This window comes from Quercus robur, chromosome 7 (genome assembly GCF_932294415.1).
Source record: "Quercus robur chromosome 7, dhQueRobu3.1, whole genome shotgun sequence".
Taxonomy (NCBI): Eukaryota; Viridiplantae; Streptophyta; class Magnoliopsida; order Fagales; family Fagaceae; genus Quercus; species Quercus robur.
This window is the reverse complement of record NC_065540.1, coordinates 18,766,163-18,775,769: the sequence shown is the minus strand read 5'-3', so window position 1 is coordinate 18,775,769 and position 9,607 is coordinate 18,766,163. Positions and strand designations below refer to the sequence as shown.

At 33.5% G+C, this 9,607-nt stretch overlaps 2 non-coding genes across 2 annotated transcripts; both read left to right on the top strand.

Annotated features, from left to right (window-relative positions):
- The first annotated feature begins 1,975 nt into the window (after nt 1–1,975).
- On the top strand, nt 1,976–2,049 carry TRNAN-GUU (transfer RNA asparagine (anticodon GUU)). The gene has a single exon. It is a non-coding gene; the product is annotated as a tRNA-Asn (tRNA).
- Nucleotides 2,050–2,552: 503 nt separating this feature from the next.
- Nucleotides 2,553–2,626, top strand: TRNAN-GUU (transfer RNA asparagine (anticodon GUU)). Its single transcript has one exon. It is a non-coding gene; the product is annotated as a tRNA-Asn (tRNA).
- Nucleotides 2,627–9,607: the final 6,981 nt, after the last annotated feature.

Below are 9,607 nucleotides of genomic sequence, written 5' to 3'. Positions count from 1 at the left end.
TTTACCTTCTATTCATAAAACTAAAGAAAAATGATTGAGCAATTAGAAAAAATGTAAGATCGCGGTGATGCATGTGCAATACAATTTCAGATTTTATTTATGTTTTGTTACTAAAGAGTAATAATTATTTCATTCAAGTTTCTTGTATTAATTGTAACGTTGATTTGTATCAAATGTGCCTAAAGTTCCTAAAAAGAAAATTAAATAAATAAAAAATAAATAAAAATTGCCCAAAGTTATTATCTAAACGATACAAACCAAAAACATTGAGTTCATTGATGATACGTCTTAAAACAGCACAAAAACATTGAACTCATTGATGAAACAACAGGTGTGAGCAGCCAGGGCCGCCAGGCTGCTGGCTTTTCAGTAAAGAAACATTTTTAATGCTAAATCTGCTACTTAAGCTGGGTGATTCATTGGGAAATTATTGTGTATTCCCGAAGTATCATAAATGCGTATTTCTTCCTCTCACATGAATAGTAGATCCCATTAGTTAAATTCATGATAGGACCCACCATTCATGTAAGAGGAGGACTACGCATTTATGATACTCCAGAAGTGCCTAATAATTTTCTGATTCACTGACCGAGCAATTAATTTGTACACATTCTTATAACAGATTTCTTATTTTCATTCAAATCAACAATTAATTTGTACACGTTCTTATAACATATTTATTAGTATTCAAAAAAAAAAAAAAAAAACAATGGGTTAATTCTACATTGAAAAAATGAGTGTGAGTTATAGAAATTTAAAGTCAGTGATGTGTATCAAAGAGTTAGGCGCTTTTGGATATACACCACTGTTAGTTTCTTTAAAACTTTCTACCCTCTTCCCTTGTGTGTGTGTTAAAATACTTAGTATTCTCAAAAGAAAAAAACAGTGGAGTTAATCCCATGTTGAAAAATGAGTTTGAATTATAGAAGTTTAAAACTTGTGCTGTTTATCTAAAAGTTAGACCCTTTTGGATATACACTACTGTTAGTTTCTTTAAAACTTTATCTCCTCTCCTCTTGTGTATGTGTTAAAATACTTATCAAATAAAAAATTCATTAAAAAAAAAAAGCTAATCAAGTAGTACAAATCAATAAGTAGGCTCTTAACTCATTCAAATCAGCATTAGCTTATGATAGCAAATGCTAATCAAATAGTAGAACCAAAGTCAGAGAGCAACAAGAGACACTTGCAGTCACATCCACTAGAGAGATCGAACTCAAATGGTTTTAAGAGATCTAACAAAAAATAAAATAAATAAATAAAACCCATTATCAAAGCATACAGTTCAATTATTAGGCCAAAGATTGCGTGAGGGAGACAAAAATCACAAAACTAGGCCTACTTTTCATTTTTTAATTTAAATCATTATTAATGACAACTCTGGCTTAACAACATTTTTGTATGAGCAATTAGTCCTAGACTTAAATTTCTTTCCAAATGTGTCAATCATCCGCATAGAAATTGTTTTATACCACGAGATTTGTAACTATTTTTCTTACTTTTCTTATTAGATACTCTCAAAATAAAGCGATAATCCACATCCCTTTTTCACATAAATAATGGATTACATTAAGAATAAAATTAGTGAACTTAGTATTATGTAGGAGAGATAAACAAGTATTGTGTATTCACATCGTTGTACTTCCAGAGACTATTTTATAATTACTCATCTTTTTATACCTTGATATTAATTTTTTTTACTTGTTATTATGCCTTTTAATTCCTATATCATTTGTATAAGGCTCAAAAGAATCAACTAGTTAACAGAATAATAAGTTGTGATAAATTATCTAAAAATATTATCCACTGAAACAATAATAACATATTTTTTAAAAAATATATATATACACCGTATACATCTACTCTGCAACTGTAATTACGAATACGTTAGGGTAAATGTAATGTCAAAGTTGACTAAATAATTGAATGATGCGTTATTTTTTAAATTTAAAAAGTTTAAACCACTGAATATATGGCTGGAATAGCTCAGTTGGTTAGAGCGTGTGGCTGTTAACCACAAGGTCGGAGGTTCAAGCCCTCCTTCTAGCGCTGAAAAGCTATTATATCTTTGGCTTTATGTTCTAGAGTTCTTATGTTATTTTTTCTACCTTTGGGCTGAAAACCAATGAAATATATTATTCTTTAGCACTCCCAGCATTCATATGTTATTTTTCTGCCATTTCAGGACCAATAATTTCGTATTGAATTCATTTTCCTCAAAAAAAAAAAAAATCATTTTGCAATCATATAATAATAAATAAATAAAATCAGAAAGGTAAATTTTCAAATGAGACTATTTATTCTAGGGTAGTAAATTTACTTATAATTAACCTTTTTAACCCATTTTACACGAAAGGTTTTTTTTTTTTTTTTAATAAAAGATGTATAATCTCTATCTTAAAACTCTAAACTTTTGACAAAAGGATATAACATATTTCATGATAAAAAAAATTAATGAATGAATAATAACGGAATAACCAACAATGTCAAGTTATTAAAAATTGAATAACTTATTTTTTAATTTGATAAATTATTAAACCCTTAAATGTACTGCTGGAATAGCTCAGTTGGTTAGAGCGTGTGGCTGTTAACCACAAGGTCGGAGGTTCAAGCCCTCCTTCTAGCGTTTTTACAACCATTTTACATGCAAGGGTTTTCGTTTTAAAATACAAAAATGTATAATTTCTATCTTATTAAGATTTATAAAAAAAAATAAAAATAAAATAAAATAAAATAAAAAACAAACAAACAATTGAAGATGGTAAGAACATTTTGTTGCTAATAATATTGATAACCATTAACGTCCTTTTTTTAAATCTTTTATTTATATAATTTTAGAGGTTTGTTAAAAAAACAAAAATAATCTAAAGTCGTTACGATTTTGGAATGAAATTTAATCTAAACTCTTTCAGAGAAATGCAATGTCCACAACTTTTTTACAATATTTTCACAACAAATCTTATGTGGCAGATTGTTACGGGTTGTTATTGGTGGGATAGAAAATTAATTTCTATGGTAAGTTCAAATTAAAACCAATAACAACTAACCACCTATAATTTGTTGTAAACATATTGTGGACGTAACACTTCTCAAACAAATATGTTAAAAAAATGTGGTTGGGAATATTGTCCAAATCCAAACTAGGCCTATCCACAGGTCAGTCTGGGTTGAGTTTGTGCCCAATCTAAAACTGACACAATTACTTTGGGTCTACCATTTATGAACTCATCGCCGACTGATAAAAGGGGTTTATTTGGGTGGTCGGACCTCCTCAGATACAGGTCAATCCTCAGTCGGGGTTGAAATTTGCAGAATTATACTAGAATCTGCTAAAATCCACTAGATCTGTACCAAATCAAGCTGGATATGTTGAGATCAGGCCGAATCTCGACGAGATCTCGCTAGATCTCGAAGAGATCAAGCCATTTCTCGACTAATCGGACCAAAACGATTGGTGAAACGCTCCCATTGATGGAAAACGACTACCTTTCCGGTGTAATACAGTCGAGTAAGTTTTTTTTGGTTTTTCATGTTTAGACCAGCCAACCAACCTGCCGGTCTTGAGTTCTGGGGGTGAAGACCCGCCGTCGACCTATCACCGACGTTGGGTCCGCCAGTTCTCAAATCAGATCGACCGAGTTGGCCAGGTGGGTTAGTTGACGGGTTGGTTTGGACACCCCTAATCCAAATGCATATTTTAATGTTGTGTTTGGAATGAAAGGAAGAGGAGGGAAGAGAAAAGAAATTGGCGGAAAGGATTGTATTTCCATTGTTAAGTTGGCTAGAGAGATGAGAAAACAAAGCAAATGAAATTCATCTACGCCCACCTTTTCCAATCCACTAAAGTTGGGCAGAAATGGAGAGAAAGGTGTATTGGGGAGATCAGCCACATTTCTTGACTTTTTATTGCTTTTATAATTACAATTTTGCCCATTAGCCTTTTACTCTCTTCTCCACTTAATGAGGGTATAAAAGTATATAAAAAAATACTTTTTTTTGAAAATTTCCATTTTTTTTTTCCAAACCAAACAAATAAAAAATGAACAATTTCTTCCTTTTTCTTCTTCTTTTTTTTCCTTCCTACTTCCAAACATATGCAAGGGAAACATTTATTTTTTCCTTTCTTTATCATTTATTTTCTCCTTAATCATTTCTTTTCTTTTCTCTTCCTCCATTTACAACCAAACACATAGTAAGTTTTCGCTCAAAAAAAAAAAAAATCCAAATGAATATTAGTGATGATTATAATAAAAAATTTAAATCAATAACAAATTGAAGATTGTAAGTATTCTAACTGTCTACGCAATAATTTTCTCCTTATCATCCATCACTATATGTCTTCCTTGTCATCTTCTTTCGTTCAATCTAAGAAGTTGTCATAATCTCCCCTTATAAATCCTTTAATCCTTCAAAAATTTTATAATTAATATATATACTCTAAAGCTTTCATCATTGCTAATTTTTTTTACATTATGGGTGAATGAATACTTGACATTGTCTAAAAAGTGTGACAAGGTCCTTACTTCTTGTGAGAATCGCGACTCAAATGGACTGCATTTTAGTTTCTTTTCTTTAGTGGATAAAAAGATGGAATCTCCCGATTGCAAATTTCAAGGTGAAGATTTTATTATCAATAATGATTCCTCGTGATCTAAGGGCCTGTTTGGTTGTGTTGTTTAAACAACAATTTTCGTTGTTTAAAAATACAACATACATTTCCATAACACTTTTTTACCCACATGTATTTTCACAACACTTAAACAACTTTACTAGAACAACATTACCAAATAGCCCCATAAGAACTTACAATGGAATCGTTACATAGGTACAATGGATATTATAAAATAGTTTACCTAACGAGCATCCAATCAATAACAAAAGTAGAAAATTAATATAAAGAATAAAGAACTCCATCTGCAAAAGATCGACATAATTCTAATGCTAATAGCAAAACATAAATTCAAGTTAGTCATAAGAAAAATAAACAAGCATACCTGAACAATGAAAATATGCAATGCACTCTAATCTAGGATCAAAATGGAATATTTCACATGTCATCATAGAAATTCAAATTAACCATCAAATATGAAAATTCAATAATAAAACCTATATTTTATCGCTTTATGCAAATTAATCTAATTTTTTCAACAATGTGAAGGCACGCTGCTTTTATTTACTGATGAAGTATGAAATTAGTAGGCCGCAAGTTCCGAACACTAAGATGGATCAATAGCCTGAAAAAGAAAGAAAGACTATCAGAGTTGACCATATGGCTGTAAGTGAACCAAGTCATTCATAAAAGCTCGTTCATGTTTATTTGTTTATAAACAAACCAAGCTTAAACTTTAGTTTTAGGATTGTTTAATAAACAAGCCAAGCCCGAGTAAAAACTATTGTTCATAAACAAGCTTGTGAACACCAAGGCTTGATACAAAAGTAACAAAACAAGTTAAGCCTAGGCTTATTTATGAGTTTGGTAATAAAACTGATATAAACTTGACAAGTAAACTCACATCCTTCTAAGACTTTAATTAATTATAAGTTGAAACCACTCATCCAAATCAAATAGGCTAGATAATAAACTTAATATAGGCTTGATAGTATACTTATGTTGGATCTTAAGTTTAAAAGTATGATATTGAACTTGAGTTTGGGCTTGATATTAAGCTCGACCTTGGCTTAACTAATGAATCAAGCCAAGCCAAGCCAAGTTCAAGCTTTTATACTTTATAACAGGCTCAAGCTTGAATATTATTTGTAGGCTCATATCAAGCTCAAGCCAAGTTTGAACATTCTATTTTTGCTGTCGAGTCGAGCTTGAACATTCACTACTCAATAAAGCTTGGTTCATTTACAGCCTTAGTTAACCAGGTGGAACCAGCTAAGGACCCTCCGACAACTAAGTCATTATTTCTCTCAATGACTTAAGTATGAAAAGTGGATGAATAGTTGTGCATACCTTTACTTGGTGAAGTTTGGTCCCTTTTATAGAGAGTTTGGAGTGGGTCTACTTGTTAGGTGCCACTATTATTGTGGGAGACGTGTGACCTTAGTAGGAAGAGTGGAGTGAATTTTGGAGAATTCACCCCACGTTTTGGAATAATGGATCATGGTGTAACCGTTCTTGATTTGCAGAGAACACCTTAGAATTTACTATAAGTTTTCATCCATCATCTATGGGTTCTTGTCTTTAGACAACCTGTCTTCTACTTAGTCGAACTTGCCCCTTCCTGGTGCTACTGCTTTGTTCTTTCCTTCTGGACGATCATCTTGGACAGACGTTGTTTACTTGGATGACTCTTATGGATGATATATACCTTTTTTTTTTTTTTTGGGGGATTGAGACGATACATACATTTTAGTAGCCCATCATTTACAAAATTACCATTACGATTTTAAAAAACAAAAAATGAGTGTTGAAAATGTCTTTTTGGTGTTTTTTAAAAAAAGGTTTGGCTTACCTCTAGTACTTTTTAAAAAATAATTTCTTTTTGTTTTAATGAGAGACTATCACATCATCCACTAACTAATAAAATACGGAGATTAAAACTCACTAAAATTATTATTGTATATTTAAAATAAAAGGACATGTCCAGTTAAAAAAGTACGGGAAGTAAGCCAAACCCCTCTAAAAATACATTTGTATAGCAAAATTGAGTCATCAATTTTTTTTTTTTTTGGGTAGAAACGGGAGGTCTTATTTAATTATAAAAGAGTTTATACATCAATAGCTATATCTAGCCTTCGGGCACACAGACTACTACTCCCTAGGCCTACCATATCCCTTACAAAACACGGATATACAAAATTAGGACAAGTGTCATAGATAGTCAAAACTTGATGTTGGTGGTTTCCCCATCTCACGAGAGCGTCAACACATGCGTTTGCTTCATGGTAGATGTAGTGCACCTAAACCTTCCATGCTTGCACCATAAGGCTCCTGCAATAACATAATAAAGGAAATACATCAGGAGGGAAATTAGAATTCTCCTTAGTTAACCAAGATAAGACTATCATAGAATCAATTTCAAGTTGGATAAATTTAAATCCCAAGTCTCATGCCAACATAAGGCCCTAACGAACTGTTCCCAGTTCTGCCATATTGTTAGTCATAATGCCCATATTTAAAGAAAAACCTGATATCCATACCCCAGAGCTATCTCTTAGAAGGTTCCCTGCACCTGCCATTCGTAGGTTGTCTAGAGAACTACCATCCATGTTTAGCTTTATAAATGGTTCGGCTAGAGTAGTCCACTTAATAATTTGAGAGACCTTACTTTGGATTGGTTTATTAGGGCCCACTAAGTAAAAAAATTCGATAGCGACCTAAACCGTTTTATAGATTAGTCTACCCTGGGAGCTAGATTGATTGTGAAATATACGCTCATTTTGAGCTAGCCATAGGTGCCAACATAGAAATGGAAAGCATATTTTCCAAGGCAGTTGTTGGTGCAAGATAACGGCATTACCAGTCGCATTGGTTTGCAACCAGGATTGCAAAGGTAATTGAAAGAATGTAAGTGGCAGGCTACCCAGTGATTGACACCAGACCTCCTTAAACCATGGGCAATCTCTTAAAATATGGATAGTTGTTTTAGGAATATTGCATCTAGGACAGTGATCACTTATGTGTGGTCGAGAAAAAGCTAAATACTGCCTTGTAGGAACCCGATTACGCATGGCTTTCCAAATGAATAGTTGGATCTTTTTGGGACATTGTAGCTTCCAGATCCAGTTCCACAGAGGTTTTTCTCTATGCATATTTTTTGTTTGGTATAGATATTTTGAGGCTAAATTGACCGAGCAAATACCATTATTATAGGGCCACACAAAGGAATCAGGGATCCTAGTAAACTGTGCTACATGAATACCTCTAATAAGTTGCTCAATTTGTTTTGGGAGAGGCACTTGAAGGCAGTCTAAAGTCCAAGCATGGTTATTGCGTAATGAGCTAACTAGACATTGTTCTTCATTTGGCAATAATGGCCCAGCAATGCGACTCTGGAGGGTGCCCCCAGGAATCCAGTTATCCTGCCATACCTGTATATGTTGGCCATCTCCTAAGATCCATTTCATACCACGCTAGAGCCATCGTGTGCCTTCATGCAGGGCTTTCCAAATATGGGAGCCTTGCGGATTACAGACACTATCAAAGAGGTTCGTGTTTGGAAAATATTTGGCTTTTAAAACTTGAGCCCATAACATATTGGGTTACTGATGAAGTCGCCAGGCCTAGTTCATAAGAATTGCCATGTTTAGGGACGGAACCATGTTGAGGCTAAGGGGGGCTGTGGCCCCTCCCCCCCCCCCCCCCACAAAATTTTTAAAAATATTAAATAGTAGGGTATATATTTAAGATTTTTGAAAGTAAGCCCAAAAAAAAATTATATTTGCCCCCCTCAAGAAAATTATATTTGCCTCACTCGATTTCGAATCCTAGTTCTGTCCCTGGCCACATTCATATGGCAAGTCGATTGTAAACCCAGACCCCCTGCGTTCTTGGGAATCGTAATAGTTTCCCAACTTACCGTATGACATCTTCTCTGCTAATTCGTATCTCCCCATAAGAACTTACAGCTGTATCTATCTAATGTTCGGCTAACTTTATGGGGAAGCAAGGTTGTTTGCATGGCATAGATAGGGATAGAAGCCACCGAGAATTTGATTAATGTAATCCTGCCAGCCATTGTAAGATATTTGGCCTGCCAACCTTCAATTTTCTTTTGGATTTTATCAACTAAAAATTGATATGCGTTGGCTATTCGTCGTGTGGTAAAGATGGGGGTCCCTAGATATGTGCCTATTTGCGTCGTAGTTGGTAATCAAAGATTCCTACAATAAGAGCCTTCGATCTTCAAGGAGTATTAGGTGAAAACCAGATACGAGATTGTGGGTACTGATAATTTGGCCTATGAAAGACATAATTTCTGTAAAATGCTTCTAAGGTTTTGGCATTCAATTAACTTAGCTTTGGTGAACAGGAAGATATCATCTGCAAAAAAATAGATGGAATATTCAAATTTGGCCTCAGAATCCTATAAGGTGGATCTTTCTATCCCGAACTGCCTCCTCTAAAAGCATGGAAAGGCGTTCCAAGTACAAAATAAAGAGGTATGGGGATAGCGGATCTTCCTAGCGCACTCCCCTACTTGGAATCACTTCTGGCAGTAGAGCTTCATTCCACTGAATATGATATTGCGTTGATATTATCATGTTCATAATCAATTTAATTAAAACACTTGATAAAACTTAAGAGATTCCTGAATAAATGACCACTCGAATCGATCATAAGCTTTTTCAAGGTCTAATTTGAGCGTCACATACCCATTTTGCCCTCTTTTACGCACCATTGTACCAATAATTTCCCGAGCTAAAATAATATTTATTTATTTATTTTTTTTTAAAGTACTCAACCAAACAAACTTAAACGTGAAAACATATTTCAAAACTCTTACGAAACAAGTATTTGTAGTTTGTCAAGCGCCCTGTATGCTAAAAATATTTTCATTAAGATTCTTATTTTCAAAAACTTCTATAATTAAAGCTCTACATATAAAAATATATAGACAAAGTCAAAGCTTCCACGTCAAAATTTTTAAATGAAGTG